This window comes from Pteropus medius, unplaced genomic scaffold (assembly GCF_902729225.1).
Source record: "Pteropus medius unplaced genomic scaffold, Ma_sr-lr_union100, whole genome shotgun sequence".
Taxonomy (NCBI): domain Eukaryota; kingdom Metazoa; phylum Chordata; class Mammalia; order Chiroptera; family Pteropodidae; genus Pteropus; species Pteropus medius.
Genome location: NW_024350325.1, coordinates 1,635,488 through 1,657,048, shown reverse-complemented (window position 1 = coordinate 1,657,048; position 21,561 = coordinate 1,635,488). Strand labels below are relative to the sequence as shown.

At 32.0% G+C, this 21,561-nt stretch overlaps 2 pseudogenes; both read left to right on the top strand.

Moving 5' to 3' along the window:
• The window catches only part of LOC120583785 (UPF0711 protein C18orf21 homolog), a 159,656-nt pseudogene that overhangs the window by 15,156 nt on the left and 122,939 nt on the right, over positions 1-21,561 (top strand).
• LOC120583956 (uncharacterized) lies at positions 8,810-8,927 on the top strand (annotated as a pseudogene).

The following is a 21,561-nucleotide window of genomic DNA, read 5'->3' as shown; positions in this document are numbered from 1 at the left end:
GGATATTCTGTGCTTTGTTTCTGACCTAATCGATTTCCTAGAAATCTAACTCTAGTAAGACCTGCTTCTACCTTGCTTTTGCTAGCTGACCTTGTTTTAATGTATAAGTTACAGCCCTGTCTCAGAGCCCCATCACATTTCCTGGGGTCAACTACCTAACTGCATTCTTATGTGCTATAGTGGAAGACCCAGATCCCTGAACTGATTATAGTTTCTTTCTAGGCTCACTTTATTCATGGAAACATTGCTATTTACTCTTACTTAGGGTTCCATGAAGGTAAATGTTTTCTTTCTTATCAGATTCCTCAAATACCTCCTCTAGTACCACTCTCCTTGATTGTGTCCCTTAAGAGTGGCCCAAACTTTAAATTTATCACCTAAACTTTGAGACTTGGAAATGAAAGGGTGTGTTATCAACTAATTATTGTGCTGGATCTACAGACATATTGGCTGTCTCTTGAGGAAAACAGGAGGCATGTTCACTCTACTTATGCACCCTCTAACCCTATGAAGTAGCACTAAGTATAGATCTTATCTACTGAATCTTTGACTGGAATTTCTGTTTTTAATAATTGTTTTAAATTTTATGACACTAATCATCACTACACTTACTGTCCTATATAAGACATACAAAGTATTATGCAAAGTCCTTTATCAGTAATTAATTTATCCTAACATTGAATATTAGTGAGCACTGTAATTGTGCCCAATTTTTTATATTAAAAAATATTGCTTAGAGATTGGTTCCAAGTTGTACACCTACAGTTGGTGCTGACAATGTTTAACAGACTTTGACAAAATTAAGAATATTTTAGGTTTTGCTTATCCTTTGAGACATATTCTCTCCATCTAAAGAAATGAATGGTCCCTATCTTACGGGACAACTTGTACAACTTGTTTGGGTAGACAGGAAAATAGTCAAATGCCACCAAGTGTGTGGTATGTTCACGTGGCAGGCTTTGTTACTAAGAAAGAGGATTCAATAGACAATTTTTATCAAGGTTAGCAAAGAACACTGTTGGCCACATGATTGGAGCCAGAAAAAATGATGCCACCTGCACTACAGGTGACTGTCTCCAGGAGAGATACTTGGACCTGAAGGAAGTAGGAACAAAAACTACAAAGACATTAAAAAAAAAAAATCTGTTTCAGTTGAGAAGTTCTGAAATATTAGCCAGAGCAAGAGAATTTTCCTTGATAATTATGCTAAATCAGACCCGTTGCTGTTCATTCCTGACCCGCAACCCAGAGCTCATTCCACAAAACTTACTACATTGTTTACTTGTCTTGGTCATATAAAGCCTTCCTTTTTTTACTATTCATGGATTCACACCTACCAACATACAAAGCATAGATATTTATATGTAATTTCCTTTTCCTCTTAACATAGATGTTTATTTTTAAACATATTTATAAAAAGAGAATGTTTTTAAAATACTCTGAGAATTGCCTATCAACATTAATGTGAGTCACTTTAATGCCATTTTATGATTCAGATTTTAAAAGTGTCTTGACCATTATATGGGAATGAGATTTGATTTATTATCATGATGTATCCAGAGGGGTTATCCACAGATAGTTTATATAACTAAACATGACTCTTAAAACGTGTCAGAGCAAAGTACATGCTTAAATCAGAACATCAATGCTTCATGCCCTCACTTTTGAATCAGCATTCAGCATTAAATTAAAGTAAATGAAAAATCAAGAGTTAGGGATAACATATATTGTCATTTGGGCCAATTTTCTAATGGCAAGTAATACGTAAACCCTTGACAGGTATTTGACTTAATCGAGTACTTTCAGGCTGTCTTTCAGTAATTAAAAAAAAAAATCTATATATGTCATTCTGCACTTTTTTATCCATATATGTCCTTTTTTTCACTTAGGGTGTTTCTATAGACACTGTTTAAGAATTAAGTCTAAATAATAATTCACATTTCTGGAAGGAAATAGTATGAGTGCTGCAGCCTGGTACAACTTATGAAGTTTTACTGGATAAATGCACAGAACCTATAATAAATAAAGACTATTTTAATTATTAGCCAAAACAAACATGCTCACTAGAGAGCAGGGACTGTATCTTTAATTAGCTTTATACTTTATATATATAGTATCAGAAATAAATGGAACGAATCAAAAAATTTGGATCCCAAGGAAAGTGTTTAATACTTTATTATTGCCAATCCAACGTCATGTGCAAAGGAGAATCCTGAGACATGGCATGACCCATAACTAGAAGTGAAAGTAGTTCAGTATGGCTGGATAATAAAAAAAGTAATAAAAGCCCAGTGGAAATAAGTGAAGATACAAAGGGGAAGGTGGAAGCCAGATCACAAAGAACTTTGTCTACCTGTAAAATAGAGTGGTCATTTTCTAGAGGGCGATTGGGAGCCATTATGACCAGTACAGACTAAATTTAGTAAATTGTAGTCTGAGGCTCAAACAAAAATGTAATGCAAGAAAAATGTAAGTTTATATGTAATGCAAGAAAACGTATGTTATCTATATATACATAATAATGCCTTAAACTCACATTTAAGGCATTATACTAGACCTGCAGAGAACAGAAAAAACAATTATAAGTCTTGTCCTCAGAAAATTTGCAGTTTCAAAACTCCAAGGAAAAGACAAGTTCTAAAGGACAGGAAGAAATCATATTATTTTGATGAAAAGAGGAAACTTCAGGGTTACATTTGAATCAGAACTTGAAGGATGGATTTTATTTCAACAAAGAGGATTAGTGTGGAGGAATCATCATGAACAATGGCAGTAATGTGGAAAATTGCACAGGCAAGATAATGAATCAGCCGGAAGTTAAGTTTTGGTTTGAGTGTATAAAGTGTATTGAGGAAGATTAGCTTTGGGACTTTGTTTTTGCCTGTCTTCTGTCAGGAAGTCTCAGGGCTCAGAATTCTCATAGTTGATTCTCACAGTCATTTAGATCTTAGTTCAAATATTTGCTCCAGAGATAGGCTTTCCCTGGTTACCTATCTAAAATGGAAATGTCTCTCCTCATTTATCCTCTATTATATCATCCTGTTTTATTTGTTTATTTTTGTTTATCAAACTTTCTTTTTTATAATGTAAGTAGAATGAAAGTAGGAACCTTGACATACTTTACTACAATAATCTGGACACATGTAATAGACCCTCAATACCTATGAGTAAGTTGATATGATCAAAAAATAGTTTGAAGCAATAACATAGAAAACTTCCATGCCAGGCAGAGAGGACTGCTAAAGCAGTGCTCATGGAGAGGCCTTTGCTAGGGGGATGGCCTGACAGGATCTCTGTTTCTGAATACTTGGAAACCATGAAGAGAATGAATTCAAGACTGGAAAATCAAAGGGAAAGAAAATATTCAGGAGCTACTGCAATACCTGAGGCAAAAGAGACAAAGCTTCAGAGTGAAGGCTGTTGCAGTAGAATTAGGAAGGAAGAGACATGGAGCAGCTAAAATGGCAAGATTTGTAACTGCATGTTGAATCTGCATGATTCAACATGCAGAGCAGGGAAGAGTTAAAGAGGACCCTCAACTTTCTGGAGTGAATAAATGAGAACAGTGATTCCAGGCCTATTTTGAGTTTATGACACTGGCAAAACATTCAGAAGATGATATCCATGTGGAAAATCAGCTATTGAGTTCAGGAGAGAAATAGGGATGCAGACCTGTTTGCAGACTCACATCTGACTGCTGATTTATGGAGGTGTGTTCAGGCTTCCCACCTATAGTCATCCTCTTGATATGAGAACCTCTCAAGAGTGGCCAAGAATTTAGCAAAATTCATGAGTTTATTGTACTCATTACTATCTTCCTTATATCATTTTTTTTTTCACGTGACAGAAGCATTTAAGCTACTTAAACTCAAAATGCATAATGTTGATATACTTAATAACCCCCTTTCCTCAGCAGATCTTTTTCCCTGATGCACAGTCACACATAGCCAAGTACATCCCTGTATAGTTTCTCTCAGATGTCTCTTCGGCACTGATGCATTTTGGTTTAGTTGCACTTACCGAAACTTTAATTTGACTACTTCTTTCTGGAGACATTCAATCTTTTCCCATTATACAGTTTTTCTTCTGTCTCGCACTCCTTTCTACCCAAATCTCCTTCCTTTTTCCAGAAATGTGTTGTTTATTTATTTCTCTGTTCAAACCAGATACTAGATTTATCTAAAAAAAAAATCTGAAGAAAAAGTTTGGTGTGGGAAACTGGTCTACCTTTAATGATATTGGTGTTCTGCAATACCAGAAATTCAAAAGTAATCGAGTAGAATTATTTTAATGTAGCAGGTAAGATACAATCTCATTGTTGCTGAAGAGAAGTTAAAATAATGTCTGCCTATTTTTAATGAGAGTTAATTTAATCCTTTAGGATGGATGATATTTCTGTGAGACTCAGGTGAAAAATTAGCAAGGCCATGATCAGAAATGGATGAGTTCATAAATTAAAATATAAAAACAGAAAAGGAGGCAGCACAGAGGTAGGGGTAGAAACAAAATAGAATAATGCCAGTGAATAATGATAACAATGATAGCTAATATTTATTATGCTTTTACCATGGACCTGTCAGAGATCTAAATACTTTATAGATGTTATCCTATTGAAGACCCACTAGAATCCCATTATTTTAATGTCCATTGGATAGTGGCAAGATCGAGATGAGAGAGGTAAAGTAATTTGTTCAAGGTCGCACAGCTCGTATGTAGATATAACTATGGGTCTGCTGGACTTCCAATTCCCAAGCAAAGGCAAAAGATTTTAATTACAAAGAAAAAAAAAGTTTAAAGAAGGAATGGAAGGCAACTGTTTCAAATTCTACAGATAATCAATGAAAATAACAACAAGAGAAAAGGTCATTAGGTTTGAGGATAGAAATGTCATTATTAATCTTTAAGAGAGCAGTATTTTTGTATCCTAAAAATCTAATTTTCTATAAATTGGGGATTTTAGGAAAGCTAAAATCAAAGTAATAGTGATCCAAGCATTAGATTCAAATTCTATTGATTATTTTATTCCAAATTTTAATCACACATTCATCATACAAAAATAAATATATATTAATAAAGCTGTAGTTCATGAAAATCTTTTAGAGTACTTTGTTTTCATTTTAAGAAAGAGAGAACGATTATATGACTAGCTAATTTGAGCTGCATGTTAAAGGGCCAGTGTTCTGTGTAGAACAAAGTTTAAAAAGAATAAAAAAGATTTCTTTAAAAATACAAGTTAATACTGTGCAGAAGTTTCACCATTTATCTTCATTTCTAAGGTCAGAAGCTAATTCAATTGTGATTCAAGATTCGGGAATAGATCGACCTTTAAGGTGAGCTGATCCAGTCTCCAATATGTCTTTGTGTGTTTCTTAGTCTAAATGTTAATCCATTAGGTAATAATACCTTGTCTTTTTTTGTTAGAATTTTGTTACCATAGTGTTCCCCACCCCCCTCTCTGTATATATACATATTGGTTCACTTTGGACATGGATAACCTTTAAAAAGTCATATCTGGATTTGACATTAGTATTTTATTTTTATAGCACATACAGTAAGCTTAAGTATCATTGGACATATATTTACATAAAATCCAATCTTATTTCTTTAGGGAAATGTGAGAGATTCATTGGGTCTTAAATTTGTGAAAGATGCTGGTTCCCCAAGATAACAGTAATGGCAGATAAATTGGATTTTCTACTCTGGAACTCCCTACAGGCTCCTGCTATAACACACAGAGTGGAATGGCTGCCTCAGAAAATTTTCTTGCAACAATGCTTATTTCTACACTTAGTCACGTGTATGAAAGTCTGCCATGAATTATGGAATACTGAAATTTAAAAGAATATCCTAACCTGTAACTTTATATTTTGAAGATTTTGCAATATACAAATGTATATAGAAAGAGAAATTTGTTTTATTTGAGAATTAGAGTCATTGAAAAAGACAAAACTGTGCAGTGGTTTTGATATGTGTTTAGAATATCTCCAAGAAAATTCACTCTTTGGTGGCAACAAATACATTTTATTTAACTTGTATGAAATCCTGAAGAGCTAATGTGCATACCTCTAAAACTACCCAGGACTAAATAAAATCAGAGGTAGAAAAATAAATAATAATTGTGTATTTCTTTGTTATTGATTGGTAGGTCAGGAGAGAGATAACACAATTGATTTTAAATGATTATTGGCTTATATTCTAATCAATGGTACCAATAAATAGCAAATTGAACTTTGCATTTTATTTAGTTGTGACTCAATGTCAAATTCTTGAAAATATAATTGTCCCCCTTTATTTTTTCCATTGTTTAAGTTACCCATGGTCAACCACGGTCCAAAAAATATTAAATGGAAAGTTCTAGAAATAAACAATTCATGTGTTTTAAATTACGTGTGGTTCTAAATAGTGTGAAGAAATCTTGTGCCTTCCTGCTCTGTCCTGCCCAGGAGATGACTCATCCTTTTGTCCAGTGTCTGCACACTGTAGATGCTCCCATCCTGTTAGATTCACAGTAGCCTTCTGAACTATCAAATCCGCTGTTACAGTAGTACAATGGTTGTATTAAAGTAACCTTTATTTTACTTCACAATGGCCCCAAAACGCAAGAGTAGCAATGCTGGATAAAAGATATGCTCAAGAGAAGCTGTAAACGTTATCATAGGTATGTACGTGTAGGAAAAAAGATGTATATAGGGTTCAATACTATCTGAGGTTTTAGGCACCTACTGGGGGGCTTTGAACATGTTCCCCATGATAAGAACAGACTACTCAAATAAATTACTTGACTAGTCAGGAAGTGTGGATAATTGAAAGTATCATTTTAATGATTATTATAAAATATATTCAGTTCCTATTTATTAGCTCCCTCAAGTCACTTAGCTCAATGCTACATGATCAGCCTCAAAATTAGAGGTACTGCTTTTCTTTAAATTAGTCCCGTCTTTAAAAGGAAAATACATTCATGATAACAACATTATAAAGGATTCTTACCTGAGTGTAGCCTTTAAGTGTCATTGTCCAATTTATTTTTCTAGGCATTTAACTTTTCTGAATTCTTCCTTTTCCTCTCCTCCTTTTCTCCACAATATATATTTAGATTTATGCTGAAAAATCATTTTATCATTAACGTGCATCAAATTCTGTACTTGATTTATGTTCTCTAATATTGTTATTTCAAAACTTCAAATAATGTTAGAAGGTTTTACCATGATATTTCAATTGTCTCAGTTGAGTCCAAATCTCACCATTATCTTCCAAAGCTTATCTTTAATAGTCAATACAGCCACTGGGATTTCAATTTATATCCAAAGAGTCAACAGACTTCACTCTGTCTCTTCTATCTCTTCTATATTTTAGGCATAATGTTGGTGTGCAGAACAACTGCATTTATTATAGCTGTTGCATGCTAAATAAATTTTTTTTTAAATCCATGAGATAATGGCCAACTTTTTACTCTGTGCTTTAGATATCCTGGTTCTGCTTAAACTACTTTCTTTTCAGAATTTCTGCTACATCATATGATGGTTATAAAAATTTCTTTTTCCAGGAATGAGATTATAGTTTCTGTTCGTGTGACTTAGCTAAAATTAATTTTGAAAGACTCATCCCATAAATGTCCTTTTCTAAATACTCTTGTCTTTATCACAGACATTGGAAAAGACAGGTAGTCAAGCCAAAGGAAATTGTCACTTTGGATAAACATGTGAGCCTTGATCTAAAACATTTTTGTTTAGAAACATTCACAGTTTTGTCCAACAAATAAAAATGACTTTTTATGAAGGGCTCAGAATATACATCACATTTGAAACTGAAAATACTTATCAGCCCTTAATCAGCTTCATTGAATATCTATGTAATAGCCAAAGAAGCTCAGTGCAGTCACTTTTGAGGAAGAGGGGATCATTTTCAAAGCAGCAGAATACTATGATTTGGAGAGATAAGACAAAATAGAGAAGCTGAGGTTTTATAAAATTCTATTTGTAATTTAAGATTTAAGATTTGTCTCTATATGGAAACACCTTTATTTAATGTTGGACTTTATTAGGGCAGCACCATGATCTGGATAAGAAAACCACACATTGCTAGGGAGCTGAAGTTAGGGCAGGTAAGGGCACAATATGCGATAGTAGTAGCAGATCTTTCCACAAGATGGCGTTGATGGTTTAGCAGTTAGTTTTAATTAGCATGTTCAAATTTACAGTGTTGACACTACCAAACACAGATACATGAATGTTGCATATATAAATAAGATTTAATTTTCTACTGTGTTTTATAATCTAGTGTATTTTCAACAGACACATACCTTTCTTCCCCTCTACGACACTGAAACATTAAGTTACAATAGTTAGGGAGTACATTATGCAGGCAGTATATATACTCCTGTGCTTTCTTCTTGGCTTCGCACTATGCAGAAACCACCAACCCAACCAGAGAAATAGAATGAATTTTGAATGTGGAATGGGAGAGAAGAGAGACAAGATCACGTAGCAATCAGAGTATGAATCAAAGCAAACCTAGGCAGGAGTCTGGCCCTTAGAATAGTGGGTGATGTTTTTTGGGGGCCTAATATTTGATAAAGCTCACTCCTGAGTTCTGATTCCTCTGCTTATTAGTGAATAAGATTTGAAAGATAAAATAGACGGTCAGCTGTTAGGGCCCTGTGGTTCAGTCCTGAGTCTGGAATCATCATTAGTTTATTCCAAGTTGTCCCATATTCTGCCTCTGACTGACCAGACTGACTCTTAGAGGACACCTGTGCCTACCAGTTGACATAAATCATGAGATTGGATTGATGACTAAGGAAATTAATCAGGTCTACAGCCATGCCACCCTAAACAGCCCAATCCTGTCTGATCTCGGAAGCTAAGCAGGGTCTGGCCTGGTTAGTACTTGGATGGGAGACCACCTAGGAAGACCAGGTGCTGTAGGCATGAAAAATAAAAAATAAGGGATTATAAACTGACAATGTCCTTGCAATCTGTGAGGTCAACCAAGGGTTGCCTCGTCTAAAAAAAAAAAATTAATCAGGAGCTGATTGAAAATTTGAATATAATTGATTTGAATCATCAATAAAAGATAAATATAAATCTAAATTATGTTTTATTGTGATAAATTAAGATGACTACTATAAAATTTTGTCTCTGAAAAATTTAGATTTTTTATGTATTATTGCTTGAACTGTTATAATTTTTCTTTTAAATAAAGTAATGAGACTATTAAATGACAGTATTCTTACAGCTCAAAATTCTCATTCATATACAGAAAATGTTATTTTAAGAAATTTTATCTGAGTATATGAGTACTGTTTCACGGGTTGTTGATAGTTAATGTTAATAATTTACCTCAAATTTACTTACAGTTCCAATTTCAAAAAAAGATTGGTTTTAGTAAGTATCTGATGTGTGTGTATATATGTAAATATAATCTCTACAGCACCTTAGACCTGTGAAGATGCATTATTTTTTATTTGGAAATTTCCTCAAGAGATCAAGAAATCCATTGCTCTTAACTCTTTCGTACTTAGTACTTGGCAAAACCTATATCTACTATCTATAAGATAGTTAATTAGAGGATATTATCTCTAATGAAATGTCAATTTTAGAAATTACTCAAATTTTAATTAACAAATTTTTTATCTTATCTTTATTGATTTTTTTCCCGAGAATCTTCCATATTGAACAAAACTTACATTTCTTATGCTAAACCTTTTATTCTGAAACTGAGAACAACTGGTAGTCCTTCTGTTTTAGTCTTTTGACTGAGCTCAGCCTAGTGATAGAATTTTATTCTTATCAGAGCTAAATAACACTAGCCTTTTTATTCTAGGTATTTAATATCTTTTCCTGTTTTTTTCAATGTTTCTCTGAGTCTCCTCATATTAATATTTTTAATATATAGGCATAACATATTAATAAGGTTCTGACCTAAGCCAAGGGCAACAAAATGACTATATCACTGTTTTTTAAATTAATATTATATGTGTGTGTATATATATATGTGTATATATAGAGAGAGAAAAATTCTTCTCCCATAAATAGTCCTCTTTCTCATCAAGTCCAGAATCATGAGAAGAGGATCGTTATTCACCTAAAAAAAAAAAAATGCCTTTAACTTTCCTCTTCCCAACCCTCAGATCTTTGACTGCAATACTTTTCCATGCTATCTATAGTCCCTTAATGTCTTTAAAATTATTTGCCTGTTTTCTCATTCTCACTATCACTGCCTTAATCAAGTCCTTCAATATCCCATTCTGAATGTTTACAAGCATTTTGCAAGTGTTTACTTCAAGGTTTCTATTCTTTATCTTGACCTGATCAACTCCATTTTCTACACAGATAGCAAAGTACATGTTCTTTCCAAAATAGAAATATGATCATATTACTTTAAAATTCTTCAGTATAACCCCACTTATTTCTGATGTAAACCCCAAATGCTTTAGTATGGAGTACAAGGCAATTCAATCTTTTCAGAGTTTATTCCATCAACATTCATGCACCCTGTGAGGAAGAAATGTCTGCGGTGCTGTGACAATTCTACACCTGCAAGATTTTACATAATTTGTGGTCCTATTTTTCACTGCTTAATTCTTTGCCAAACCAATAAACTAAATTAGTGTTCACTAAATATCATTTACGCTCATACTACTTTAACGATCATTTCATTTTATAAAGTAACACCTATATTCTTATTTACATAATACTTTTGCTTGAATATATTCACCCTTTTAAATTTAGTCTTACTCTGAACAGAATACACTGAAACTATGGCTTCAAATAGAATATAAACTTTTTTTGGTCATGTTGGAGAAACTGGTACTACACTGGGCTTACCTTTCCACCAAAACAACTAGAAAATTAAACAAACTGTGTGAACAAGTTGAGTCCAGACAACAGATTTTCATGACTGCGACCCTAGAAAGAGAAAAATCAAACAAAGTGAGCCATATGATCAACTCCAGTTTCTGCCTAAAGACAAATGTTAGTCCACGGTGCAGGGAGGGGGAGCCTTAAGCAGAAGACAGCAATCTCGCTGAATTAAAAAGTTAGCAATATGATTTCAGGGAGGCTGAGTCACATGCAATTTATAAGAAAGAGTTGGGGAAAGGATAAAAACCTAAGCAGCACTATTCCCAGAGTTCAAACTGTGCCCAAGATTTGATTTCTGACGAGACATTTGGAGAAAACACAAATGCATTCATTATGGCAAAATAATATGTTTAGATTAAAACTAGAGAAAGGCTCCTCAATGGACTATAAGATCATTTAAAAATTATTCTCAGAAGGACCAAACTGATCCTCAAATCGCTTAACTAAAGGCCCAAACAGACTTCAAAACTCCCAAAAATATACAAAACACAGATATTCAACGATGTAGCATTTACAAAATCCAGAATCCAATTTTTAAAAAAGTAACTAAAATAGTAAAACAAGGAGAAAAATTTGACCTGAAAAACAGCCTAGAGAAACACATCATGCAATTATAGAGACGATGGAATTAGCAGCAAGGACTTTAAAACATTTATGATAAATATACTCAAAAACTTCCTGCCTGCAATTTATATAGGAGAGAGAAATCTTGAATAAACCATTAACTGATTTCTTCCTCAATACCACTTCTGGAGCAATTCTGATCCACTTCTCTTATATCTGTCTCTGGAGACTAAGTGATAGACAGTAGCTTCCTGGACAACTGCCAGACAGTGCAGAGAGTCAGGGGTAAAAAGAGGGTCAGAGAAGAGGAGAACACAATTTGAAACTCGATCAATGATTTGTGGGAATACTGTCATGATTATAACTCATTAAGTATAAAAACAGTGTTGAGAATAAAAAGAAAAAGGACAAAAAACACATAGTAATTAAAAATAAAGAGAAAACAGGAAACAAATGAGTACAGTATTTACAAGAGAAAAAGTGTGTGTTTGTGAAAGGAGGTAGATTTAAATCATATTACACTAATAAAAACTATGTGATGCAATTGAAGTACAAAGTTTCTGCCTTCCAGATGTTGTTTTCCTATTTTGGTACTTAAATAATCATTTATCTATAATTAACATATTTGAAAATAACAATAAATCACTATGGTTCTCTTTATCTTCCTGCTAATACAACTTTTCTCCTCTTAAAAATTGCATATACATATATACCTATATATACCTATATACATATATATGTGTTTAATACTCCACAAGTTGAAAAATATATGTCATTATGTGTAATAGTCTTAGAGATAACTAGTGAAAAGTATATTCTTTCTTTTTAAATTTTTACTAATTTAAAAACTATTAAGTATTTACTATGTTCTAGCTGTTACAATTATTTGGAATAGATTGGAGAAACTAATTATTTTCCTGTGAAATAAAATTTATGCTCATTGCCCTGTACTAGTATTTTAACATTCTTGAACAATTTTACATTATCTAATACAATGAGGTTCAATTATACTCTAGACATTACTATATTTTCTCAAAAAATATGAAAATATATTTTTATGTAAAATCCTTGCATGAATATCTCTCAAAATCATGGGTTAGGCAAGTAGTAATATTTCTTCCTATGGTTTTCCTAATATCACAATAGAAATTTATTACATGAATGCAATATTTGAAAAATAACAAATAGGTATTAGTACGAATTAAATTTATCAACGAAGGAAATGATCGACCTCTGAGTTGTTTTAATCAACTTCAGTTTTCATTGAAAGCTCTGTAATGAAAATTACATATTCTTACAGACTGTACTTCAATTTCCCTAACTCAAAATTTCATTTTCTTAACATGAAAAATTATTTTTAAGCACTCAATAAATTAATACGTTATAAGAAACATTTTTTTTCCTAATGAATTCTAAGCTTATTAAAAATTCCCCTTTGCCCAGACTTCTATTTACTGAACTACCAGGGACATATTAAGGTCTAATTTAAAAATCGAAGTATGTTTTTATATCAAAATTGCTCCAAAAGTATAATTATAAAGTAAAAGACATAAGAATAGAATCTTTGGGACCAGAACAGAGTTGATAGGATTCTGAGAGCAAAATAACTCTTTTAAGCAAACACAAAAAAATATTAGTTAAGGAAATTAAAGCAGTGAGATTGTATTAAATTTCACAGACCATGTTGTAATAACCAATATTGTAAAGATACTCATGCTTTGTTTCAGTGACAGAAACAAAAGGACTGCTGGGTTTTTTGTTGCTATTTTGAGGTTATGATGGTAGTTGTAAGTTGCTTTAATAAATCTGTGTACACTATCATTTTTGAAAAATGACCTAATTTCAAACTGAAAGGAATCATAAAACTCAAAGATTTAAGAGATAAATTGGATATTTAGAAAATATTATGTGGTTTTCATTAAAGGCAAATGCATCAAATAAATAGTTACATGCTCCTTACCTTGATTGTGGTGGTGATTTCATGGGTATATAAATATATTCAAACTTATCAAATTGTACACTTTAAAGTTGTGTGATTTATTGTACATAAATTATATATCAAAAAAGACACTAAAAACAAAACAAAACAAAACAAAACAAAACACAAAGGCACACTAGAATTTTACTTTAATATAAAACTCTCCTGAGGTTTTGCCCTTTGAATAGGCTTTTTGGTGAATTCCAAAATATGACAAAAATCTTGCCATTTATTCAGCTATAAGGCTCTTTTAAACAGTTTTATTCAGAACTATACATTATAATAAACAGTTTTGAAATGTGGTTGTCATATATGAATATATATTCATGGTAATTTTAGTATATTCTTATACAATATAATTGTCTCCTGGAAAAGTCAGGAATTTTAAAGATTTTATAACAAGTTCATGCTTATTAAAATTATTTATAATCAGCTGAATAGTATAATGTCAGATTAGCAAAGTACAAATTGATAACAAAACAGTAAGAATATTTCATTTGTGAAAACAATTTAAATTATTAAAAGCCAGAGAAAATAATTAGTAAAAGGTCTCTACTGATGGGCATTAAACAGCAATAGATGGCATATTATGTCTATTGCAACTTGAGACTATTTTGTGAGATGACCAATTAACATTGAATTACAGGCAACTCTTGATTCCTTTTCTCGGTTTTGAGAAGGAAGGGTAAAGAGCAGGGCTTAATGGACCTCGTTAATTCTTAGGAAACAATTAAACTTACATAGAATATCTCTTGTGGGTGTTGAAGATAAAGAGAATATGAAAATACAGAACCTCAAAAACATAACTCTGCTTTACAGGTTGTAGATACAAAACTGATAAGTCTTGCTTTAAAATAATTTACTTTATGTAATTCATGCCTTATATTAATGTAGAAAAATAATTTCTGAGGGATTATGCTAATGGGAATGATACTTTAATAACTAAATTGATCTAAGTATTAGATTTAACTTAATGAAATGGCCATTTTGTTACAACAAAAATGATTGTATATCGTCATTTCACAGAGCTCCTTGTGATATTTGAAGGTCAGGTTTGGGCCTCTGAGCTTAACGATACAATGTGTCCTAACAGAAAATCAATACTGAAACAGTAGATTTGAACAACCTATAGACCAAAAGGACCAAACAGACAAGTCCAAAATGTTCTACCTAATGCAGCAGATTACATGTTTTTCTCAAGTGCACACAGAACTTTCTCCAAGATAGAGCACAAGCTAATTCACATGTTGGAACCTAATTGATAATAGATGCTATTTAGAAGTGGGGCCTTTGGGAAGTAATTAGATTGTGAGAGTAGAACTCATAAATGAGATTAGTGTCCTTATAAAAGAGACCCCAGAGAAAACCCTTGCTCTTTCCACCATGTGAGGACACAGCAAGACAGCAATCTATGAACCAGAAAGTGGGCCCTCACCAGAAACGAATCTGCCAACACCTTGATCTTAAACTTTCCACCCTCCAGAACTGTGAGAAATAAATGTTTGTGGTTTAACGCACACCGTCTGTGGTATTTTTGTTATAGCTGCCCAAACTGACTAAGATGACAAGTATATGGAGATAAGGGAACACTTGTACACTCTTAGTAGGGATGTAACTGATGCACTCACTATGGAGGTTCCTCAAGAAATTAAAAAATTAAACTGCCACATGACGCAGCAATTCCACTTGCGGGCTCTAAAGGTGAAATAAGGCTCTAAAGGTGAAAAACTACACTCCGGTGTTTATTGCAACATTCACAGTAGCCAAGACATGGAAACAACCTAAAGCACATTGATAGATAAATAGATGAAGACAATATGGTATTTACATAAAAAAAACAAATATTTATTCTTTAAAAAGAAGGGAATCCCAATATTTTTGAAAACATGGATGAACCTGGAGCACATTATGCTAAGTGAAATAAGCCAGACACAGAAGGACAAATAGTACATGATGACACTTATATGAGAAATCTAATATAGCCAAACTCATAGAAACAAGAAGTAGAATGGCAGTTGATAGAGGCTGGGGGAAGAGGAAAACAGGGAGGTAACATTCACAGGGCACTAAGATTTAGCTGTGAAATATGAATAAGTCCTAGAAAGCTATCAAGCATAGTATCTAGAGTAAACAATACTGTACTGTATATTTAAAAGTTTGCTAAGAGGATTGTACCTATGTTGCATTCTTATCACAAAAAAGAACAATAATAATAAAGAGGGTGGGAGAAACCTTTATGGGATTATGGATATATTTATGGCATACAGTAAATATGTACAGCTTTTTGTGTTAATCATACCTTAATAAAGTGGTTTTAAAAATTACATTGTCCCAAACGTGAATAATGAATATTGTGAATCTTCCATTTGGCTAAAATTAACACATACATAAAATACAACTATCTCCCTTCCCCCACCAAACATGCATTATGAGTACTTCTAAAAGTATTACAAAATATTTCTAAAGTTGATCCACAGAAGCAAACAGGCAAGAATAACTAGAAAATTATTTGAAAAACATAAAACAATGAAGAAGACATGATAGATATCATAAAGGTCTCATATAAAGACTGTAAGGCTGCTCCAAATAAGACAAATAATGAGGAAAACAGAACAGGTAGCCCTTAAACAGATCTACTGTGTAAATATTATACATTCCAAAATTAGGAAGCACTAAAAATCAGTGGGAGGTACTCATTCATTATGTTTGGGAAATGGCTAATTAATTTGAAATTTTCTAAGGGATTCTTTACCTATCCCATAAAACAGCATTATTGATCATCTTTAGAAAAGACTATTATTAAACATGAAAAAAAAACTTTATATTTTACCTTTTTGACTCTAGTAAGGCATAATTAAAAACTTTTAATACTTTTCTAGTGATAGAGTGCTACGAGCGCATTCCTAAATAACCCTCAGAAATGTAGAGACAAATATAATAAATAGATATTTACTAGAATAGGTAAGAGGGTGATTATGCTATGAAAACAATTAAAAAGTAATTTCCATTAATGATCATGAAAAATAGTCATTAATACTTATAGAATATAATTATTATGATAGCTAACCTGTGAACTCCTAGTTATATTTGTTAGAATTTCATAATTTACCTTAGTAAACACACATTAGTGTCACATCCAGTCTTACAAGTGGGCCTCATAAAGTGATGTGCTTTCTATTGGAGCATTTTAATTAGAAATGTGATGAGCTACTTCTCTTTATCTCTGGGAGACATAATAGAACTATAGTATGTTAGGCTTTTTTTTTTATCTCTGAAGATTTTTAATATGACTTTTTGAAAAAGTTTCTCATTTATTAAAGTTTAAAGCATGACAATCGAAGTAAATGAATTTAAGTCAAGTATCATAGTTTATCATTTCAACGAGATGGGAAACAACACTTTCAAAATTCTTAGCAATCAAAACGTATTTTGCTTTTCTCTCACCTAGTTTGAGAAACAGTGTGTAACTGACTTAAAATAGCAGCTTTTTTTGTTACTTGAGATTATTAGTGTAGATAAGCAGTAGACATTATCATGCTGCTAACATAATTATAGGTTGTATTCAATTTAAACTTGTCACTAGTAGCAGCCTTTTATTACGTAGGTCAGTATTGAAAGGTATAAAAGATTTTCTCTCTCTGCTTTCAAAATTGTCAGATATGTACATTAAAAAATGCCACATTAAAATATAAATGTCACATTTATAGTTATTGCTTTCTTTATATTATCTTCCTCTTCTCCCTAATAAACATTGCAAGCACAAAGTATGTTGTAGCTGTAAAGAATTTCTCAGGAAACTGGGAATAGAATTTCTTAGAATTAACCATTCATTTACACTGAAAGATTGTGGTTTTGTTTGTTTCAGAAAGATTATTTTGAGATTTTAGATTATAATTTTGATGATTTTCTGCTTAGAAAGTTAATAAGTTTCATGGATTGCGAATAATAGTGATTTCATCCTGAAAGTAAAATAATAGATTTTTCAAGCTTAGATTGAACTTGTTTTTTTTTGCTGGAGAAGTTCAGCCAGTATAGCTCTGATCTAAAAGAAGGAAACATACATTAGCTTTGTGTATTTGCCCCAAGCCTTTTTTCCCATTACCAAAATGAAATGGAATAAGAACTCAGACACATAGTTTGTGAGTTTGGGTAGACTTGCTCTATTACCCAAATTAGTTCTCTTTATTTCCTTTGGTTTCATATTTTAGATTAGCTCTAAGAGCCATCGGAAACTCCTGTCGGCCTTGTTTTAATGCATTCTTCGCAAGCAATTGGGTAAGTTTGGCTTATATACTCTAACAGCAAGGGATCTCATATTAGAAACCTTTGGGAACTAGAACAGATTTCCCTGACCTAAGAGAATTAGGGAACTTTTTAAAAACTGACTCAGAGTTTCGGCTTGCTCTGATATAGACCCAACCTGGGGTGGTTTTTAGGCTCTCAAGACAATCAAGATTCTTCTGTAACCTGAGCCAGTATATCACTTCCAATGAGAAGATTTAGATACTTGGCTTAGAAATGACATGTTGCTAATACTAAGATAGTAGTTTTGTCATCCTTCTTACTACCTACCCATACTAAAGTGTTAAATTAACTTTTATGTTTTATTCGGTAAAAAATTAGTAGTGCTTTCTTATTAAATAAAACCCATAGTCATAACAGGTGAGAATATTTAAGGTGTTTGTGAGTGTAATTCGCTGGATTAATTAGTAACTAAAACTAGCCTTACTATTACCTGAATCTCAAGACATCCAAAATCCAACTTTTTATCTCAATTTGTTCCAAGATAACTCTCTTTTAATATTAGAAATGTCGACTATCTGCATTTCTCTTTCTCATTCAAACATTAAATCCTATATATCCTTTCTTGATAATGTCTTCTTCTAGGTAAAATATTTAGGAATATAGCAATTCCCATAAATATGAAAGGCATATATAAATAAAAAAGGAAAGGTAGAGTTTTGAGGTAACAGTAATATAAAAAGCATTTGGTTAACTTGTGAAGATTTATATTTTTCTCAGGATGTGAAATCCTTATAAGCCAAAATGAAAGCTAAATTTTTACCAACCAGCTGATGGAGCAAGGGCACTAAGAAATCAGACTGGGTTGATATGGCCCTGTATCGTTGGATGGTCAGACGTGTGTTAGCTGAGTAGCATTCCAATTTATGAGTTACATAATATATCATACTCTCGAATGAGGTATTTATTGTATTGTTTTTTTTAAGTAGAGTATTAATGTAAACATCTTCCCATTCATTGCAGTTAGTTTAATTAAATTATTTATTCTTCCACGGTCCTATATTCAGTATACATTATATAATTAAGGGAAATAGAGGTGACTTTCCTGAAGTCTTACAAAAATATGTTGGTACAAATGTGTGTAAATATGTTAGAGGCTGTGTTTGAGAGCGGTGCGGTAATTGTCAGAATGCAGCATGGTGATAGATCAATTGAGGAGATTTTATGAGGTTGAGTCTTCAAGTAAATGCTTACAATATTTGCCATATCTTACCTCTCTAGTACATAAATATAGGTAAGCATTTGAGGTTTAGTGATTTGTGAATACAACAATAACAATAAGGGTAATAACAACTGTGAACATTTTTTTTTTATTCCGTAGTTGGATGCATGAGAAGCTTTGCAAAATATAATGCAGGGCAGCCACATTAAATTCTTTCAAACAAAGTAGAGTATGACTATATCAATAACAATAAATGAAATACCTAAGAATTTGTTTATAAATAATTTTTATTATGATACTTTTTTCTCTGTTTCTTAATTTGTAAAAACCTACATTTCTCTTTTATAGTATTTGTTGGCTTGAGAGTGAAGAATGTGTTAAAAAGAAAACAGGCTTATCTGTGTAACCATAAGATGAAACAATCAAGCAATTTTTTTTTCAAAGAAATGTGAATCACTGTTCAAGTGGCTAAGAAAATATAGGAGCAGATGCTGAAATAATAAACATCTTGCATTATTTCATTTAGAGGAAGTCATATAAATACCATCATAAAATGAAAAACTTGGTGTACTCTGAGAAATATGTCATCATCAAACAAATGCCTTTTTTATTGCTAGCAGGAAGAACACAGATGGCTCAGTCTGTTCATTTCAGTATTTATTAAAATAAATTTACTAACGATCAGGTAGGTGCCTCATTATTTTCAAGATACATTCAATGCTGTTCAAATATACTGAGATGTCTTTCAGAAAGTCTGTCCAGGACCCATATGACATTGTCATCCATTATGAAGACATTTGACAAGAAAATTATTTTTTCTCCAAGTAATCCTAATGAACAGTATGGTTGAAATATTTTGACATTTTCAAGTGGCACCAAGGTGAGAAGTAATAGAACAAGTTTAAGAAATAAGTCACCTTATTCATTCCTTTTTTATTGCAAAAAAAGACAGGTGTATATGTATCTTACAATTTTCATCCCTACACTTCACTTTTAAACTGAGTCACAGGCTGAAAGAGATTTGCTTTCAGTTTTTACAAGGAAACCAACTGTGTGAAGCAAAAGACACTTTCTATGCCTTTCTGGCTTGTCATTGTTTTAGGATTTCTATAACTAATTTTCTTTGTTAAAAAAATAAGAATCTCTGTTTCATTTATTTCATATTTTGTCAATATCTTTCTCTCAATATTACTTTACATGATCTAGTCTTTGATTTTAAATAAGTTATTATACTATATTTAGACTATATTTTAAGTTATTATTCTTAAAAATAAGAATATTTTTAAAAGATAAAATACAATGCCACTTTTGAAAATAAATATCCAGAAAAAATTATAAGCTGAATTGCTTCAGAGATATAATCCATAAATTTATCTATTTCTATCCTGGGAAAAATACAGTGATAGTTTATGAAACGATAACTTATAGTTTATGCACTGTTGAATATAAGAATAGTTGAGTAAATAAATCATGAGTGTATTTTGGCTTGAAGTTTTTAGATAATTGTCTCTCTTCCCTATGTCCCCGAAGTGAATGTACATCAAAAGCAGATGCTGCTTTTGATGCTCACGGAATTTGAAATGCAGCCATCACTATGAGAAAAAAAAAAGAAATTTCAAGTGAATATTAGTGAACATTTTCAATACAAAATAATTCTGTAAAATTAATGTTCATTGGCTTAGTGGTTATTTTCTCAAGCCAAGAATTATATTTAGTCACTTGTATATTAATACCCAAATCTGATGTGTTGTAAATTCAATTTCTTCTGGTCTATTTATGACAGAGAAAAATCATTCTTAACCAACATTCTGAATATATGAAGTTATTCTCTTCATTTAAGCAATAGCACAATTTTGAAAAAAAGTATAGTATGATTTAAAGTGGTACTTATGATTATTATTATTATTTTTAATCTGGAAGAATTTCCTCACTTGCCTCAAGGCTTTCGCTTCTGAGATCAGTGCCTTTCCCTATTATAATACTACCAGATATATATTTGATAAATAACACATAATATATTTCCAATGGTGGTAACACAGCTTTTGATGATGAGAAGTATGTTTAAAAACATCTGTTCTGAGGTAGAAATTATATTTTACTGAGCAGAGTTTCAATCCACTGTTAATTCAGAAACTCCCTATATAGCCTCTAGGTTTAGAAATGCGTGGCCATTAAAAATGATTTAATGTAGCTTTGATATCTGCCTGCCCTGGTGTTTATGTAGCTGCAACTCCAACTGCCTAATCTATATAACATAGCAATATTAAAAATATATATATTTGTTTTATAAAATGCTAAATATCATTTATGAGAGATGGAAGTATAGGCTTATTAAATTTATCTTTTTTAATTTTAAATTCAAAAAAGAAAATGTAAGTTCCTTCTCTGAAGGACAAGGGTGGATTTTTTGAGGTCCCAAAAGTTTTCTCTCTAAAGAAAATGTCTTCACTGAACAGACAATTAGATTGAAATTTTCTTGTTCATTTGCATTCTCATAAGAGTTGAGATAGTTATTTATAGAAGAAAATACTTTATTAAATTTATTTAACCAATAAATTAGCAGATAACCAAGAATACTTAATAAGTAATAATAAAAAGGACCTACTAGTCTCAATATATTGCACAATTCGTTTCTTTAAAGGTAGAAGGGGATGTTTCACTCAAACAGAGTGGGGCTTAATATTTTTAAAATA